The sequence below is a fragment of the Triticum urartu genome, chromosome 2A, assembly GCF_056163025.1.
Source record: "Triticum urartu cultivar PI428250 chromosome 2A, HENAU_Tu73, whole genome shotgun sequence".
Taxonomy (NCBI): domain Eukaryota; kingdom Viridiplantae; phylum Streptophyta; class Magnoliopsida; order Poales; family Poaceae; genus Triticum; species Triticum urartu.
In genome coordinates, this window is record NC_141874.1 from 574,317,505 (window position 1) to 574,338,783 (window position 21,279).

Here is a 21,279-nt window from a genome sequence, read left to right on the forward strand (position 1 = left end):
AGTTCCCCCATCTCCCATAGACGAGATCGGATTCACACTGGAGTGTTCCTCCACACCGTCTATGGTATCAACCATACTCTTTGGACGGTAAAGTCCTTAATAAAGAGACGAGGCTTTGATACCAATTGAAAGGATCGATATGGTTGACTAGAGGGGGGGGTGAATAGGCAACTACCAATTTTTAGCTTTTCTTTTACCTAATTAAACTTTGCATCAAAGTAGGTTGTCTAGATGTGCAACTAGGTGAGCAACCTATATGATGCAATAACAACAAGCATACAAGCAAGCAATGGTAGAAACAATAAAGAGCTTGCACAAGTAAAGGTAAGAGATAACCAAGAGTGGAACCGGTGGAGACGAGGATGTGTTACCGAAGTTCCTTCCTTTTGAGGGGAAGTACGTCTCCGTTGGAGCGGTGTGGAGGCACAATGCTCCCCAAGAAGCCACTAGGGCCACCGTATTCTCCTCACGCCCTCACACAATGCGAGATGCCGTGATTCCACTATTGGTGCCCTTGAAGGCGGCGACCGAACCTTTACAAACAAGGTTGGGGCAAACTCCACAACTTAATCGGAGGCTCCCAACAAGACCACGAACCTTCACCATAATGGAATATGGCTCCGAGGTGACCTCAACCGTCTAGGATGCTCAAACACCCAAGAGTAACAAGATCCGCTAGGGATGATTGGGGGAATCGAAAATCCCTTGGTGGAAGTGTAGATCGGGGCCTTCTCAACCACTCCCGAGCAAATCAACAAATTTGATTGGCTAGAGAGATAGATCGGGCGAAAATGAAGCTTGGAGTATTTAATGGACCTTGAGCAATAAATGGAGCTTGGGGGAGGAAGAGGTGGGTGAGAAGGAGGAAGGGGACTCCCTTTTATAGTGGGGGCAACAATCCCATTGCCCCCCACCAACCAGCCCCGCACAGGGTGGTACTACCGCTGAGAGGGGGTGGTACTACCGCCAGGCGACGGTACTGCCGCGCCACCCCGCGGTACTGCCACGCTGAGGAGACTTAGTAGGCAACGGACCCCAATTGCGGTACTACCGCGGTGGTAGGGCGGTACTACCGCTCCTGGAACGGTACTACCGCCACTACAACCGTGACTAGTGCCGCAAAACCCGACACGAGAAAAAGACCTCTCGAATCGAGGCGGTAGGAGCCAGACTACCCAGCGGTACTACGGCAGTGGGGACAAGGGCGGTAGTACCGCTGTGGAGCGGTACTTCCGCTTGTGACCCTTCGGCCGTAGTACCGCAGGCAGTGCGGTACTACCGCTGGGGCGAGAGAGAGAGAAGGGATCTCTCGAATATGCTGAGGACACGGCGGAGGTGCCAGGCCCCCAACGGTACTACTGCTGTGGAGCCAAGGGCGGTACTACCGCTGCGGAGCGGTACTGCCGCTTGGCTCCTCAGCGGTACTACCGCTGGGTGCGCCGTACTACTGCTTAGACCCAGACAGGACAAGGAAGAGAGGAGAGATCTCTTCAATGGAAAGGAAATGCTCGGAGGGTGAGAAGCAGATGTGTACGTGATGATTCCACCCATGCAAAACCCCAGCGGACCCCCTCTTGATAGTATGGTGCCCTCTACGCAACTAGTCCACCGAGAAAGAAATGAAAGAGCTACACCGTCTTGAAATACACTCCGAGGGGAAGAAGGCGTCTCGTGCCAGGGGAGAATCTGTGAATTATTCAAAGCATAAGATTAGTCCGCAAACATGTTGTCATCAATCACCAAAACTACCTTGAGAGAGATATGCCGTAACAGAGGGCACCGCACCGCGTCCGTAGGTGTCACGGGTGCAAGCTAGAATGGCCGGAAGTGGCCCGGACGACAACGTCCGACGGCGGTGACGGATCAGCCGTGACGAAAACGAGCCAACGAGGCACGAGGGGAGCGAGAGGAGGTCGAGGAGGACCATGAGCTCACCTAGGGGGCGCACGGGGTCCAGTTGGCAACTTAGTAGCAGCAGGCATACGTGAATTCGACGGGAACTCCGACGACCGAAGCATGAAGAAGCTGTCGATCCCGGTGCTGTGGCGATGACCTGCTCGAACTACTCCTTGGAGTCGACGAAGACGAAGCAGACGCAGCTCTAGGTGAGGACTTGAACCGACGAGGTGGACGATGGCCACACAGACGGAGGAGGCTATGGCAACGACGACACAGGCAGGTGTGGGAGAGAGCGAAGCGGCGCGAGGGGAGGGGAAGTGGGGAGGCGCTAGGGTTTGCAGGGTGTCTGGCTCGGCCTTATCCGAAAGGGGAGCCGTGGGATGGCCGGCACGCGTCCATCCGCGGCCATGGCGGCCAAATGCGCGCCACGGTCTCCTGTGAACAGGAAGGAAGGAGAAGGCACGACTAGGCTGGGCCGATTGTGCACTATGCACGTAGAGCCCAGTCCAATAGGTAAGTTTGTCCATTTCCCTTTCTCTTTTTTTTATGTTAATCATTTTGTCTTAGTTTTCTATTTAGTTTACATAGCAAATGAGTTTTGCTTGGACTCAAACTTTGCAAACAATTACTGTGCAATATTCTGGAGTGTCCCACAAAGTTTGGGGGCATTTGGAATTGTATAAGTATTTGTTTATTTTGGAAAGGCTATTCTTATTTATTGTTGGACCACTTTATAACTTCCTAGGTGTTAATTGGTGACTCAAATGATGTTGACTTCAACGTGACAATTGGTCAGAAGAATTTTAGAATAATGCAAACATTTTAGTTTTACTATTTCAAGAAATATTATATTTGACTATATTTTAAATTTTGAAATTGGCTTTGATTTTTCTCGAGTGGCAATTTGGCTTAGTTAAACTTGATGACGTGGCCCCATTAGTGTGAGATCACTGTAGCATGATTCTCAGGGTGTTACAAATCTCCTCCACTACAAGAAATCTCATCTGTAGATTTAAGAGGGGGAAGTAAGGGGGAAAGTTGTGGTCACGTAATTCTAACGGATCCTTTTGTTCCTGGTTGCTCTTCTCGAAGAGACCGACCCATTACGTTGATGTCTTCATTTCTCTGCTTCAGGTCATCATGATGAAGTTGGCATCCTTTCTTCGGGAACTCCATCGTACTTACGAAAGAATAAGGGGGTATTCCGGGAGAATGGACCTCTTCAAGGTTGACTATCTGGTAGATAATAGCAGGGAAGGTGGCAGAAAGTAACTCTCGAAATGAAACTTAAGAAGATAACGAGGGAAAGGTAAGAAGGTACCATGAGAAGTTTCAAACGGATAGGCAATCGTTCGATGCCTAATCCGAAGGTGAAAGGGTTTCAGGGCAATGAGAATAAGTATTGCGTCTGTTACCAGAATAGATCACTAGGAAGGTTACCCGCCAATTACATACGTAGCCAAGCTCGAGGAATAACTTTGGCAACAGGGCGTACATGATAGTCAGGTTTCGATCCTGTGGAACTATGGGTTATGGGCCCACCATGTGGTTTAAACTAGAAAGGGGGCTGACATCTTGCACAGTCACGATAGCAAGGCATGTCAGAGGGTAGCCTGTCAGTTATGTCGGCAACAACATCGATACCAAGGGCGAGGGACGAAGAGAACCATTTTCCTACTCGTTGAACGAGGCGGACCAATAGGCAAAGTTCTCGTCCATCGGTGGTTACCGAAATGTCATCAAAAATATTAACACAGTCTTACTGACAAGGTTGTACACCAAGGTGTTTACACAAGCAGTGAATCATTACTGCGTAGATCATATATACCACGAGAAAGGTTAAACGAGACAATGGAAAGGAAAATGTGATTATTTGATTAAACAGAACAATGGAAATGAAAATGTGTTTAAACACCTATTTCAGGGGTATATCCGTCCCAAGGACAAGCAGAGCATGATCAATGTTAGAATGGTGATTCAATAACCAATAGTCTAAGATTAAACTATCGACAATTAACTTCAAAGCAATAGGGTTGCTATAAGTACAGAATCCAAACATCACCGTTCACTTGTTGGTATCCCGGTTAGAAACAAAACGAGGACCAATAAAAGAATGGTGATGTTGATAAGTATCACTTGTACCAAGAATTTTCGAGAGGTGGTGAAATCCTCACGACTTTCTTGACATAAAAGATGGTAATACTTCCAAGGTAAAGAAGAACAACTGCTGGGTAGCAAGGATCTCAAGGTATAACACAAAACACGAACAAGTTTGTGTTGAATGAAAGGCAATAAAGTGGTCGATGATAACACGAACCATCGAGGGCAAGGATGGTATTTCTCATCATGAATTCAATTGATATCCTGGAAGAACTAAGAATGTTGATGATGATCATGACAAATTTTGTCAAGAGGCTCCACGAAGAAGCGATTGAACAACGGCTACATCAAGCAACATGACTAATGCAGAGAGAAAGATTATTGGAACCATGAATACGGCACCAACTCGGAATCAAGCTTGTTGTTCGAGGTGAAACGACAAGACAAGGAAGATCGACTTAGGCTTAGCTCATCGACGAAAATGGTGCTCCGGAAATAAGGACCAGGTAGCACAGTTAAAATCAGCACGATACTGATATAGCTGATCATGTTTGGGATGACGTGATCGAGTACAAACTCGCAAGTTAAGAAGATTACTAAGAGTTGTTGAACCGTAGAGCGGACTCGGTTCAGTTATCGGTGTCTTTGAGTGTTTAATAACTCAGAGCCCATGAAAAATTGTAATCAGTGAGAATGTAGTACTTGATGAAGAACTCACAAGAAGTTATGCAGTTCCAAGATAATCTCGAGATACTAGGGGGGTAATACTCGACGACAGATCAAAGTAGAGGTTGGACTAGGGTATTGCTTTGTAGAAGACAAGTGCTTAAACTTGCACATGAAATGGTATTTAAAGGACAACATGGTCGGGACCATGATTGCAAAAATGCCAGATCCCAGATATAAGATGAACTTATACCAAGGGAATAATTAATTTAAGAGAAGCTTTAATGATAAGATCTACATCATTTCCATGGGCATGAACACAAGTTCAAGGTCGACTCCCTCTTCTCCAATGCATGACCATTCATTCACTGCTCTAAATAAAATAATTTCAGTGTCAAAAACTACATGGTGAATTACCAGAGGAGTATGACCCGTGAAACCTTTCGGGTTCACACACTAAGGAAGGCATAGGTTCAACCCATTGGGTATCTTAGAAACATATACCACAAGCTTCAAGAGTAAATATCACCAGCTCGAAAGCAAAGCATGGTTGGCCAAATCAAAGAATATGATTTACGAATGGCATTATGTATCAGGGAAGGAACTTCCAAAGTGATAGAATATGAAGGACGTTGTCGGATAAAATCCAACAACGGATCTGGTGGTCCTCAAGGGATCTGATGTGAGTATCGGTACTCAACTAGAGGAAGAAAGAATACAAGGAGATCAGATTATAGAAACAACTGACTAACTCAAAGCTCAAATGCAAAGGAATTATGAATTCCAAGATAAGGGATCAGAAGCAATGCTCTGATTAGGGATGGATAAGTTGAATAGCCTTAGGGGTACAATCGATGGCAATTTGATTGGTCGAGATCCAGCTCATGTTTAAAATGACATCTGAGCCAGAAGGATGAATTCTAGGATCCGACTGAGGATTGCAAGCATTCGCAACTTATTGAATCAATGGACTCAAAATGATATTGACAAAGGATGCCAACAAGATTACTTATGGGGTTAACCATAATGCAGCAATCGAGAATTTTAAAAGCAATAAGCTGCCTAGGATTTTCGGAAGATCGAATAGTATTTCGAAGACCTTCTGAAAAACATGAACAACTGGGGATGAGCGATACTTGGTAAGTGTGAGGAATTATCTCTAGGGGTATTGAGGTGGCAAGGAACTTCAAGGCAGTAGGCACAAAGTAATCTTGGAACAACAACGAGTATTTCGGGGTATCTTGTAATAACAAGAGCAACTGGGGACTAATGTTAGAATGGCAAGCGCATGTAGTTATCTATAGGGGTTGATGGTGGAAGGGAATTGCAATCGCAATGAGCACAAGTTCTCGGGATAACATCAGAGAATATCGTCGGAGTCCTTCGGCGCTCCAAGCAATCATCTGGAGTGAGGGGCTCTCCGGGAGGAAGTAATTACGAGAACCTAGAGTCAGAGTTAGTAAAAATCATTTCACCCGAATAGAAGAGAGATCAGAGTCCCAGAGTATAGACGAGGAGTAAAAGACCCAAATACCTCCCAATGGCGACGTGGGCCCGTAAGACACACAACCATGTTAGTAAAAATTTTGTAGTGACTAGACTCGACTTCGGCCAATCAGTTTGAAAGGGGGATTCCTACAGGCAGTCGGCTCTGATACCAACTTGTGACGCTCTCGATTCGACCGTACACTAATCATACACGCAAACGTGTACGATCAAGATCAGGGACTCACAGGAAGATATCACAACACAACTCTACAAATAAAATAAGTCATACAAGCATCATATTACAAGCCAGGGGCCTCGAGGGCTCGAATACAAGAGCTCGATCATAGACGAGTCAGCGGAAGCAACAATATCTGAGTACAGACATAAGTTAAACAAGTTTGCCTTAAGAAGGCTAGCACAAACTGGGATACAGATCGAAAGAGACGCATGCCTCCTGCCTGGGATCCTCCTAAACTACTCTGGTCATTGTCAGCGGCCTACACGTAGTAGTAGGCACCTCCCGAGTAGTAGCAGTCATCATCGACAGTGGCATCTGGCTCCTGGACTCCATCGTCTGGTCGCAGCAATCGGGTATAGAAAATGGGGAGCAAAGCAACCGTGAGTACTCATCCAAAGTACTCGCAAGCAAAGGAGCTACACTACATATGCATGGATATCAATGAAAGGGGAAGTATATGTGGACTGAACTGCAGAATGCCAGAATAAGAGGGGATAGATAGTCCTATGAAGACTACGCTTCTGGCAACCTCCATCTTGTAGCATGTAGAAGAGAGTAGATTGTAAGTTCACCAAGTATCATCGCATAGCATAATCCTACCCAGTGATCCTCCCCTCGTCGCCCTGTTAGAGAGCGATCACCGGTTGTATCTGTTGGGTTTCGTAGTAATTTCAAAAAATTTCCTACGCACACGCAAGATCATGTGATGCATAGCAACGAGATGGGAGAGTGTTGTCTACGTACCCACGCAGACCGACTGCGGAAGCGTTGACGCAACATAGAGGAAGTAGTCGTATGTCTTCATGATCCAACCGATCAAGCACCGAAACTACGGCACCTCCGAGTTCGAGCACACGTTCAGCTCGATGACGATCCCCGGACTCCGAACCAGCAAAGTGTCGGGGAAGAGTTCCGTCAGCACGACGGCGTGGTGACGATATTGATGCACTACGGCAGCAGGGCTTCGCCTAAACTCCGCTACAGTATTATCGAGGATTATTGTGGCTGGGGGCACCGCACACGGCTAAGGAATAGATCACATGGATCAACTTGTGTGTTCTAGGGTGCCTCTACCTCAGTATATAAAGGACCAAAAGGGGGGAGGCTGGCCGGCCACAAGGGGTGCGCCAGGAGAGTCCTACTCCCTCTGGGAGTAGGATTCCCCCCAATCCTAGTTGGAATAGGATTCGCGGAGGGGGAAAAGAGAGAGAGGGGGCCGGCCACCTCTCCTAGTCCTAATAGGACTAGGGGAAGGGGGAGGCGCACAGCCCATGTAGGGCTGCCTCTTCTCTTTTCCACTAAGGCCCATCATGGCCCATTTAGCTCCCGGGGGGTTCCAGTAATCTTCCTGGTACTCCGGTAAAATCCCGATTTCACCCGGAACACTTCCGATATCCAAACATAGGCTTCCAATATATCAATCTTTACGTCTCAACCATTTCGAGACTCCTCGTCATGTCCGTGATCACATCCGGGACTCCAAACAACCTTCGGTACATCAAAATGCATAAACTCATAATATAACTGTCATCGTAACCTTAAGCGTGCGGACCCTACGGGTTCGAGAACAATGTAGACATGACCGAGACATGTCTCCGGTCAATAACCAATAGCGGGACCTGGATGCCCATATTGGCTCCTACATATTCTACGAAGATCTTTATCGGTCAGACCGCATAACAACATACATTGTTCCCTTTGTCATCGGTATGTTACTTGCCCGAGATTCGATCGTCGGTATCCAATACCTAGTTCAATCTCGTTACCGGCAAGTCTCTGTACTAATTCCGTAATACATCATCTCGCAACTAACATATTAGTTGCAATGCTTGCAAGGCTTATGTGATGTGCATTACCGAGAGGGCCTAGAGATACCTCTCCGACAATCGGAGTGACAAATCCTAATCTCGAAATATGCCAACCCAACATGTACCTTTGGAGACACCTGTAGTACTCCTTTATAATCACCCAGTTACGTTGTGACGTTTGGTAGCACCCAAAGTGTTCCTCCGGCAAACGGGAGTTGCATAATCTCATAGTCATAGGAACATGTATAAGTCATGAAGAAAGCAATAGCAACATACTAAACGATCGGGTGCTAAGCTAATGGAATGGGTCATGTCAATCAGATCATTCAACTAATTATGTGATCCCGTTAATCAAATAACAACTCCTTTGTCTATGGTTAGGAAACATAACCATCTTTGATTAACGAGCTAGTCAAGTAGAGGCATACTAGTGACACTCTGTTTGTCTATGTATTCACACATGTATTATGTTTCCGGTTAATACAATTCTAGCATGAATAATAAACATTTATCATGAAATAAGGAAATAAATAATAACTTTATTATTGCCTCTAGGGCATATTTCCTTCAGTCTCCCACTTGCACTAGAGTCAATAATCTAGATCACATCACTATGTGATTAACATCGATAGTTCACATCATCATGCGATTAACACCCATAGTTCACATCGCCATGTGGCCAACACCCAAAGGGTTTACTAGATTCGGTAATCTAGTTCACATCGCTATGCGATTAACACCCAAAGAGTACTAAGGTGTGATCATGTTTTGCTTGTGAGAGAATCTTAGTCAACGGTCTTTCACATTCAAATCCGTTATGTATTTTGCAATTTTCTATGTCTACAATGCTCTGCATGGAGCTACTCTAGCTAATTGCTCCCACTTTCAATATGTATCTAGATCGAGACTTAGAGTCATCCAGATCAGTGTCAAAACTTGCATCGACGTAACCCTTTACGGCGAACCTTTTTGTCACGTCCATAATCGAGAAACATATCCTTATTTCACTAAGGATAATTCTGACCGCTGTCCAGTGATCTACTCCTAGATCACTATTGTACTCCCTTGCCAAATCAGTGCAGGGTACACAATAAATCTGGTATACAGCATGACATACTTTATAGAACCTATGGCCAAGGCATAGGGAATGACTTTCATTCTCTTTCTATCTTCTGCCGTGGTCGGGCTTTGAGTCTTACTCAACTTCACACCTTGTAATACAGGCAAGAACTCTTTCTTTGACTGCTCCATTTTGAACTACTTCAAAATCTTGTCAAGGTATGTACTCATTGAAAAAACTTATCAAGCGTCTTGATCTATCTCTATAGATCTTGAAGCTCAATATGTAAGCAGCTTCACCGAAGTCTTTCTTTGAAAAACTCCTTTCAAACACTCCTTTATGCTTTACAGAATAATTCTACATTATTTCCGATCAACAATATGTCATTCACATATACTTATCAGAAATGTTGTAGTGCTCCCACTCACTTTCTTGTAAATACAGGCTTCACCGCAAGTCTGTATATATGCTTTGATCAACTCATCAAAGCGTATATTCCAACTCTGAGATGCCTGCACCAGTCCACAGATGGATCGCTGGAGCTTGCACAATTTGTTAGCACCTTTCGGATTGACAAAACCTTCTGGTTGTATCATATACAACTCTTCTTTAAAAAATCCATTAAGGAATGCAATTTTGTTTATCTATTTGCCATATTTCATAAAATGCGGCAATTACTAACATGATTCGGACAGACTCAAGCATAGATACGAGTGAGAGACTCTCATCGTAGTCAACACCTTGAACTTGTCGAAAACCTTTTTGCGACAATTCTAGCTTTGTAGATAGTAACACTACTATCCGTGTCCGTCTTCCTCTTGAAGATCCATTTATTATCAATGGCTTGCCGATCCTCGGGCAAGTCCACCGAAGTCCACACTTTGTTTTCATACATGGATCCTATCTCAGATTTCATGGCCTCAAGCCATTTATCGGAATCTGGGCTCATCATCGCTTCCTCATAGTTTGTAGGTTCGTCATGGTCAAGTAACATGACCTCCAGAATAGGATTACCGTACCACTCTAGTGCAAATCTCACTCTGGTTTACCTACGAGATTCGGTAGTAACTTGATCTGAAGTTACATGATCATCATCATTAGCTTCCTCACTAATTGGTGTAGTAGTCACAGGAACAGATTTCTGTGATGAACTATTTTCCAATAAGGGAGAAGGTACAGTTACCTCATCAAGTTCTCTACTTTCCTCCCACTCACTTCTTTCGAGAGAAACTCCTTCTCTAGAAAGTTTCCGAATTTAGCAACAAAAGTCTTGCCTTCGGATCTGTGATAGAAGGTGTATCCAATAGTTTCCTTTCGATATCCTATGAAGACACATTTCTCTGATTTGGTTTTGAGCTTATTAGGATGAAACTTTTCCATATAAGCATCGCAACCCCAAACTTTAAGTAACGAAAACTTTGGTTTCTTGCCAAACCACAGTTCAGATTGTGTCGTCTCAACGGACTTAGTGGTGCCCTATTTAACGTGAATGCAGCTGTCTCTAATGCATAACCCCAAAACGATAGTGGTAGATCGGTAAGAAACATCATAGATCGCACCATATCTAATAAAGTACGGTTATGACATTCGGACACACCATTATGCTGTGGTGTTCCAGGTGGCATGAGTAGTGAAACTATTTCACATTGTTTTAATTGAAGACCAAACTCGTAACTCAAATATTTTACCTCTGCGATCATATCGTAGAAACTTTTATTTTCTTGTCACAATGATTTTCCACTTCACTCTGAAATTCTTTGAACTGTTCAAATGTTTCAGACTTATGTTTCATCAAGTAGATATCCCCATATCTGCTCAAATCATCTATGAAGGTCAGAAAATAATGATACCTGCTGCAAGCCTTAATATTCATCGGACCACATACATCATTATGTATGATTTCCAACAAATCTGTTGCTTGCTTCATTGTTCCGGAGAACGGCGTTTTAGTCATCTTGCCCATAAGGCATGGTTCGCAAGCATCAAGTGATTCATAATCAAGTGATTCCAAAAGCCCATCAGCATGGAGTTTCTTCATGCGCTTTACACCAATATGACCTAAGCGGCAGTGCTACAAATAAGTTGCACTATCATTATTAACTTTGCATCTTTTGGTTTCAATATTATGTTTATGTGTATCACTACGATCGAGATCCAACGAACTATTTTCATTGGGTGTGTAACCATATAAGGTTTTATTCATATAAACAGAGCAACAATTTATTCTTTTACTTAAATGAATAACTGTATTACAATAAACATGATCAAATCATATTCATGCTCAACGCAAACACTAAATAACACTTATTTAGGTTCAACACTAATCTTGAAATTATAGGGAGTGTGCGATGATGATCATATCAATCTTGGAACCACTTCCAACACACATCGTCACTTCATCCTTAACTAGTCTCTGTTTATTCTGCAACTCCCGTTTCGAGTTACTAATCTTAGCAACTGAACTAGTATCAAATACTGAGGGTTTGCTATAAACACTAGTAAAGTACACATCAATAACATGTATATCAAATATACTTATGTTCATTTTGCCATCCTTCTTATCCACCAATCACTTGGGGTAGTTCCGCTTCCAGTGACCAGTCCTTTTGAAGTAGAAGCACTTAGTCTCAGGCTTAGGACCAGACTTGGGCTTCTTCACTTGAGCAGCAACTTGCTTGCTGTTCTTCTTGAAGTTCCCCTTTTCCCCTTTGCCCTTTTCTTGAAACTAGTGATCTTGTCAACCATCAACACTTGATGCTCTTTCTTGATTTCTACCTTTATCGATTTCATCATCATGAAAAGCTCGGGATTCGTTTTCGTCATCCCTTGCATACTATAGTTCATCATGAAGTTCTACTAACTTGGTGATGGTGACTAGAGAATTCTATCAATCACTATCTTATCTGGAAGATTAACTCCCACTTGATTCAAGAGATTGTAGTACCCAGACAATCTGAGCACATGCTCACTAGTTGAGCGATTCTCCTCCATCTTTTAGCTATAGAACTTGTTGGAGACTTCATATCTCTCAACTCGGGTATTTTCTTGAAATATTAACTTCAACTCCTGGATCATCTCATATGGTCCATGACGTTCAAAACGTCTTTGAAGTCCCGATTCTAAGCCATTATGCATGGTGCACTAAACTATCAAGTAGTCATCATATTGAGCTAGCCAAACGTTCATAACATCTGCATCTGCTCCTGCAATAGGTCTGTCACCTAGCGGTGCATCAAGGACATAATTCTTCTGTGCAGCAATGAGGATAAACCTCAGATCACGGATCCAATCCGCATCATTGCTACTAACATATTTCAACACAATTTTCTCTAGGAACATATCAAAATAAACACAGGGAAGCAACAACGTGAGCTATTGATCTACAACATAATTTGCAAAATACTACCAGGACTAAGTTCATGATAAATTTAAGTTCAATTAATCATATTACTTAAGAACTCCCACTTAGATAGACATCCCTCTAATCCTCTAAGTGATTACATGATCCAAATCAACTAAACCATGTCCGATCATCACATGAGATGGAGTAGTTTCATTGGTGAACATCATTATGTTGATCATATCTACTATATGATTCACGCTCGACCTTTCGGTCTCCGTGTTCCGAGGCCATATCTGTATATGCTTGGCTCGTCAAGTATAACCTGAGTATTCCGCGTGTGCAACTGTTTTGCACCCATTGTATTTGAACGTAGAACCTATCACACCCGATCATCACGTGGTGTCTCAGCACGAAGAACTTTCGCAACGGTGCTTACTCAGGGAGAACACTTCTTGATAATTTAGTGATAGATCATCTTATAATGCTACCGTCAATCAAAGCAAGATAAGATGCATAAAAGGATAAACATCACATGCAATCAATATAAGTGATATGATATGGCCATCATCATCTTGTGCTTGTGATCTCCATCTCCGAAGCACCGTCGTGATCACCATCGTCACCGGCGTGACACCTTGATCTCCATCGTAGCATCGTTGTCGTCTCGCCAAGCTTGTGCTTCCACGACTATCACTACCGTTTAGTAATAAAGTAAAGAATTACATCGCGATTTCATTGCATACAATAAAACGACAACCATAAGGCTCCTGCCAGTTGCCGATAACTCGGTTACAAAACATGATCATCTCATACAATAAAATTCAGCATCATGTCTTGACCATATCACATCACAACATGCCCTGCAAAAACAAGTTAGACGTCTTCTACTTTGTTGTTGCAAGTTTTACGTGGCTGCTACGGGCTTAAGCAAGAACCAATCTCACCTACGCATTAAAACCAAACCGATAGTTTATCAAATAGACTCCGTTTTAACCTTCGCAAGGACCGGGCGTAGCCATACTTGGTTCAACTAAAGTTGGAGAGACAGTCGCCCGCAAGCCACCTATGTGCAAAGCACGTCGGGGAAACCGGTCTCGCGTAAGCGTACGCGTAATGTTGGTCAGGGTCGTCTCGTCCAACAATGCCGCCGAACCAAAGTATGACATGCTGGTAGGCAGTATGACTTATATCGCCCACAACTCACTTGTGTTCTACTCGTGCATATAACATCAACATAAATAACCTAGGCTCTGATGCCACTGTTGGGTTTCGTAGTAATTTCAAAAAATTTCCTACGCACACGCAAGATCATGTGATGCATAGCAACGAGATGGGAGAGTGTTGTCTATGTACCCACGCAGACCGACTGCGGAAGCGTTGACGCAACGTAGAGGAAGTAGTCGTACGTCTTCATGATCCAACCGATCAAGCACCGAAACTACGGCACCTCCGAGTTCGAGCACACGTTCAGCTCGATGACGATCCCCGGACTCTGATCCAGCAAAGTGTCGGGGAAGAGTTCCGTCAGCACGACGGCGCGGTGACGATCTTGATGCACTACGGCAGCAGGGCTTCGCCTAAACTCCGCTACAGTATTATCGAGGATTATTGTGGCTGGGGGCACCGCACACGGCTAAGGAATAGATCACGTGGATCAACTTGTGTGTTCTAGGGTGCCTCTACCTCAGTATATAAAGGACCAAAAGGGGGGAGGCTGGCCGGCCACAAGGGGTGCGCCAGGAGAGTCCTACTCCCTCTGGGAGTAGGATTCCCCCCCAATCCTAGTTGGAATAGGATTCGCGGAGGGGGAAAAGAGAGAGAGGGGGCCGGCCACCTCTCCTAGTCCTAATGGGACTAGGGGAAGGGGGAGGCGCACAGCCCATGTAGGGCTGCCTCTTCTCTTTTCCACTAAGGCCCATCATGGCCCATTTAGCTCCCGGGGGGTTCCGGTAACCTTCCCGGTACTCCGGTAAAATCCCGATTTCACCCGGAACACTTCCGATATCCAAACATAGGCTTCCAATATATCAATCTTTACGTCTCGACCATTTCGAGACTCCTCTTCATGTCCGTGATCACATCCGGGACTCCGAACAACCTTCGGTACATCAAAATGCATAAACTCATAATATAACTGTCATCGTAACCTTAAGCGTGCGGACCCTACGGGTTCGAGAACAATGTAGACATGACCGAGACATGTCTCCGGTCAATAACCAATAGCGGGACCTGGATGCCCATATTGGCTCCTACATATTCTACGAAGATCTTTATCGGTCAGACCGCATAACAACATACGTTGTTCCCTTTGTCATCGGTATGTTACTTGCCCGAGATTCGATCGTCGGTATCCAATACCTAGTTCAATCTCGTTACCGGCAAGTCTCTTTACTCGTTCCGTAATACATCATCTCGCAACTAACATATTAGTTGCAATGCTTGCAAGGCTTATGTGATGTGCATTACCGAGAGGGCCCAGAGATACCTCTCCGACAATCGGAGTGACAAATCCTAATCTCGAAATACGCCAACCCAACATGTACCTTTGGAGACACCTGTAGTACTCCTTTATAATCACCCAGTTACATTGTGACGTTTGGTAGCACCCAAAGTGTTCCTCCAGCAAACGGGAGTTGCATAATCTCATAGTCATAGGAACATGTATAAGTCATGAAGAAAGCAATAGCAACATACTAAATGATCGGGTGCTAAGCTAATGGAATGGGTCATGTCAATCAGATCATTCAACTAATGATGTGATCCCGTTAATCAAATAACAACTCCTTTGTCTATGGTTAGGAAACATAACCATCTTTGATTAATGAGCTAGTCAAGTAGAGGCATACTAGTGACACTCTGTTTGTCTATGTATTCACACATGTATTATGTTTCCGGTTAATAAAATTCTAGCATGAATAATAAACATTTATCATGAAATAAGGAAATAAATAATAACTTTATTATTGCCTCTAGGGCATATTTCCTTCAGTATCTAGCACTTGGAAGGGTGTGTTTTATTAAGTATCCGGTTCTAGTTGTCATAAGGTCAAGGTACAACTTCGGGTTGTCCTTTTACCGAGGGACACGACTATTTGAATAGATCAACTTCCGTGCAGGGGTGCACCACATTTCCTAACACGCTCGATCCCCTTTGTCCGGACACATTTTTCTGGGTCATGCCCGACCTCGGAAGATCAACACGTCGCAGCCCTACCTAGGCACAACAGAGAGGTCAGCATGTCGGTCTAAATCCTATGGCGCAGGGGTCTGGGCCCATCGCCCATTGCACACCTACACATTGCGTATAGGGCTGGTGAGCAGACCTAGCAACCTCCATTACAAAGAAAGTTGCGTTACGCGGTCCAACCCGGCGTGCGCTGCTCAGTCGCTGACGTCACGAAGGCTTCGGCTGATACCACGACGTCGAGTGCCCATAACTGTTCCCGCGTAGTTGGTTAGAGCGTATAGGCCAATGGCCAGACTCAGATCAAATACCAAGATCTCGTTAAGCGTGTTATCTTGAAGTAATTGCGAACGCTGACCAGGGCCAGGCCCACCTCTCTCCTGGGTGGTCTCAACCTGCCCTGTCGCTCCGCCACAAAGATCCACACAGAGGGCCATCGGGAAAGTATGTCCTTTCAGCCCCCAATTCGTGAATCAACCGCGGGTACTCAACGAGCCGACCCGACTTTAGTCACAACATGTATCATGTGTAATATGTATAGTATATACCCATGATCAACACCCGACGTGATCACGGCCCGATAGTATAGCATGGCAGACTGACAAGAATGTAGGGTCACTGATGATAAACTAGCATCCTATACTAAGCATTTAGGATTGCAGGTAAGGTATCAACAACTGTAGCAACAATGACAGGCTATGCATCATAATAGGATTAACGGAAAGCGGTATCATGCTACACTACTCTAATGCAAGCAGTAGAGAGAAGAATAGGCGATATCCGGTGATCAAAGGGGGGAGGGGCTTGCCTGGTTGCTCTGCAGACAGAAACGGACCCCCGAAGGTGAAGTAGTCGATCACTGGTTCAACCGCGGTCTCGGGTCTACCAGAAAGAAGTAACGAAGGGGGAACACAATAAATAACAGAGCAATCAAAGCATCACAAAGTATAACATGGCAATATGCGGTGCTAGGGTGACCTAACGCAGTACTAGGTGCTACCGGCGAAGGGGAGAAACATCCGGGAAAGTATTCCCGGTGTTTCATGTTTTCGGACAGCCGGACCGGAGGGGGAAAGTTGTGTGTTCGCTATGCTAGGAATGTGTGGCGGACGAACGGGCTACGTATTCGGATTCGTCTCGTCGTTCTAAGAAACTTTCATGTATAAAACTTTTTCATCTGACTTACGGATTATTTTATATGAATTTCTAAAGCTTTAATAATAGTCTAGAATTTTTAGAATTGTTTTAAATTTGAAAGTTAATTTCTAAAGTGCAGTCAACCCAGTCAACTTTTGACTAGTCAAAAGGGATAGCATGGCCCACATGTCATGGTCATAAGTGTAGATTACTTAGGCTAAATTAATTTAAACTAGGGGGGCACATGTCATTGTTTATATAGACTAATTAGCACTAAATTACATCCTACCTAAACTAGCCCTAATTAATCCTAGCCTAATTAAAGCATGGGTCGGCCGGTTGCATAGCCAGCCACACGGAACACATAGGTAGGGGTTACTTCTGTTCCCTGTTAACAAAACAAACCATTTTGCGATTTTTATAGAATTTAATCCATGCTGTATTTGAATTTGGTCCAATGGAATAATTTGGAGGTTGTCATGCGAACTCCCAACACAAATTAATTTCAACGAAGTTAGACTTTGTTTGACCATAGTTTTGTTGCCATCCAAAGAGCTAAGAAGGTAGAAATAGCAAAAGCTAGCCAATGCTACAGTAACATTCAGTTACTGTAGCAGCGGCAGGAGCGGCGAGGGTGCGGGAGCAGAGCTCCGAGCGTGAGAGGGCAGCGGCGGCAAGCAGGCACAGGCGCGGGCAACAGCGTGGTTGAGCAGGGGTGCAGCTGGAGGGAAAAGCGGCAGTGAGCGCGCCGGGACGCGGCGGGGTTGGATAGGAGGCGCGGCTAGTGCTAGTCGCGGGGCGCGGCTAGTGCTAGTCGCGGGGCGCGGCGAGGAGTGTGGCCAGGTTCAGCGAGCGCGGGCACAGTCGCCGTTTGGATGCACGCGCGCGCGTGACAGCGACGAGCTTCAGGAGCGGCGGCGACATACGTGAATGTATCTACGGGGTCCAAATCGAGCAACGGCTCAAGCCATTCGAACGAGGGCACCGCACCGCGTTCGTAGGTGGCACGGGTGCGAGCTAGAATGGCCGAAAGTGGCCCGGACGACAACGTCCGATGGCGGTGACGGCTCAGCCGCGACGAAAACGAGCCAACAAGGCACGAGGAGGAGCGAGAGGAGGTCGAGGAGGACCATGAGCTCACCTAGGGGGCGCATGGGTTCCCATTGGCAGCTTAGTAGCAGCAGACATACGTGAATTCGACGAGAACTCTGACGAGCGAAGCGTGAAGAAGCGGTCGATCCCAGCGCTGTGGCGATGACCTGCTCGAACTACTCCTCGGAGTCGACGAAGACGAAGCAGACGCAGCTCCGGGCGAGGACCTGAACCGATGAGGTGGATGATGGCCACACGGATGGAGAAGGCTATGGCAACGACGACACGGGCAGGTGTGGAAGAGAGCGAAGTGGCGCGAGGGGAGGGGAAGTGGGGAGACGCTAGGGTTTGCAGGGTGTCTGGATCGGCCTTATCCGAAAGGGGAGCAGTGGGATGGCCGGCACGCCTCCATCCGTGGCCATGGCGGCCAGATGCGCGCCACGGTCTCCTATGAACAGGAAGGAAGGAGAAGACACGACTGGGCTGCGCCGATTGTGCACTGTGCACGTAGAGCCCAGTCCAATAGGTAAGTTTGTCCATTTCCCTTTCTCTTTTTTATGTTAATCATTTTGTCTTAGTTTTCTATTTAGTTTACATAGCAAATGAGTTTTTCTTGGACTCAAACTTTGCAAACAATTACTATGCAATATTCTGGAGTGTCCCACAAAGTTTGGGGGCATTTGGAATTGTATAAGTATTTGTTTATTTTGGAAAGGCTATTCTTATTTATTGTTGGACCACTTTATAACTTCCTAGGTGTTAATTGGTGACTCAAATGATCTTGACTTCAACGTGACAATTGGTCAGAAGAATTTTAGAATAATGCAAACATTTTAGTTTTACTGTTTCAAGAAATATTATATTTGACTATATTTTAAATTTTGAAATTGGCTTTGATTTTTCTCGAGTGGCAATTTGGCTTAGTTAAACTTGATGACGTGGCACCATTAGTGTGAGATCACTGTAGCATGATTCTCGGGGTGTTACATCCACGTATCCTTGTAGACTGTAAGCGGAAGCATTATGACGACGCGGTTGATGTAGTCGTACGTCTTCACGAGTCGACCGATCCTAGCACCGAAAGTACGGAACCTCCGCGATCTGCACACGTTCAGCTCGGTGACGTCCCACGAACTCTAGATCTAGCTGAGTGTCGAGGGAGAGCTTCGTCAGCACGACGGCATGATGACGGTGATAATGAAGTTACTGACGCATGGCTTCGCCTAAGCACTACAACGATATGACCGAGGTGAAAATCTGTGGAGAGGGGCACCACACACGACTAAACAATCAACTTGTCTTTCCTAGGGGTGCCCCTCCCCCGTATATAAAGGAGCAAGGGGAGGGGGCCGGCGGCCTCATAGGGTGCGCCCCAAGGGGGAAATCCTACTCCTACTAGGAGTAGGTTCCCCCTTTCCTAGTCCAACTAGGAGGGGAAGGAAAGAGGAGTAGGGAAGAAGGAAAGATGGGGCCAGCCCCCAAGCCCTAAAGCAATTCGGTTTGGGCCTAGGGGGCGCGCCCCAAAGCTCCCTTACCGCCCTCTATTTCCACTAAGGCCCATGAAGGCCCATTGACCTCCCGAGGGGTTCCGGTAACTCCCCGGTACTCCGGTATTTATCCGGTGACCCCCGGAACCTTTCCGGTGTCCAAATATAACCTTTCAATATATCAATATTTATGTCTCGACCATTTCGAGACTCCTAATCATGTCCGTGATCTCATCTGGGACTCCGAACAACCTTCGGTACCTCAAAACACATAAACTCATAATATCGATCGTCACAGAACATTAATCGTGCGGACCCTACGGGTTCGAGAACTATGTAGACATGACCGAGACTCTTCTCCGGTCAATAACCAATAGCGGAACCTGCATGCTCATATTGGTTCCTACATATTCTACGAAGATCTTTATCGGTCAAACCACATAACAACATACGTTGTTCCCTTTGTCATCGGTATGTTACTTGCTCGAGATTCGATCGTCGGTATCTCAATACCTAGTTCAATCTCATTACCGACAGGTCTCTTTACTCGTTCGGTAATGCATCATCCCGTGACTAACTCATTAGTCACATTGCTTGCAAGGCTTATAGTGATGTGCATTACCGAGAGGGCCCAAAGATACCTCTCCGAAACACGGAGTGACAAATTCTAATCTCGATGTATGCCAACTCAACAAACACCATCGGAGACACCTGTAGAGCATCTTTATAATCACCCAGTTACGTTGTGACGTTTGATAGCACACTAAGTGTTCCTCCGGTATTCGGGAGTTGCATAATCTCATAGTCATAGGAACATGTATAAGTTATGAAGAAAGCAACAACAATAAACTAAACGATCATAGTGCTAAGCTAACGGATGGGTCCTGTCCATCACATCGTTCTCTAATGATGTGATCCCGTTCATCAAATGACAACACATGTCTATGGTTAGGAAACTTAACCATCTTTGATTAACGAGCTAATCAAGTAGAGGCATACTAGGGACACTCTGTTTGTCTATGTATTCACACATGTACTAAGTTTTCGGTTAATACAATTCTAGCATGAATAATAAACATTCATCATGATATAAGGAAATATAAATAACAACTTTATTATTGCCTCTAGGGCATATTTCCTTCAGGTTTTATCTTAGAAATATCACGTAGGATAAATGATGAGGTGGAGAAGAGAGAATCATAAGAAAAGACTTGTCTCCTTATTTAAAAGAAGACAAGAGATGATCTCTTAGCACAATATGTTTCACCATGTTTTTAGGGATAACTAGTTATTGAAGATAAGGCTAAGAGATGATCCATTGTAGACATATTTTTTTATCATCTCTAAATTATATGTAAGACTTAAGATAAAACTATTTTATCAACCACTGTACATGCCCTTATGATGCGCTTGAAATCCTGAGCTACTAACAACTTACCTTTATATCTTTTGGGGATAAACACTATATCTACTCGGCTTAGATCTCCATGGATTAGGTAGCGTCTCACCCGGATAAATCTAGGCACAGGCAGCCTGAGGACGGCTTAGGGCATGTACAATGGTTGATGAGATTAACTTATCTTAAGTCTTGCATGTAATATACAGATGACAAAAAGACGTCTACAACGGGTCATGTCTTAGCCTTATCTTCAATAACTAGCTATTCCTAAAAACGTGGTGAGACATATTGTGCTAAGAGATTATCTCTTGTCTTCTCTTAAATAAAAGAACACAAAACTTTTCTTACGAGTTCTCTCTCCTCCACCTCATCATTTAT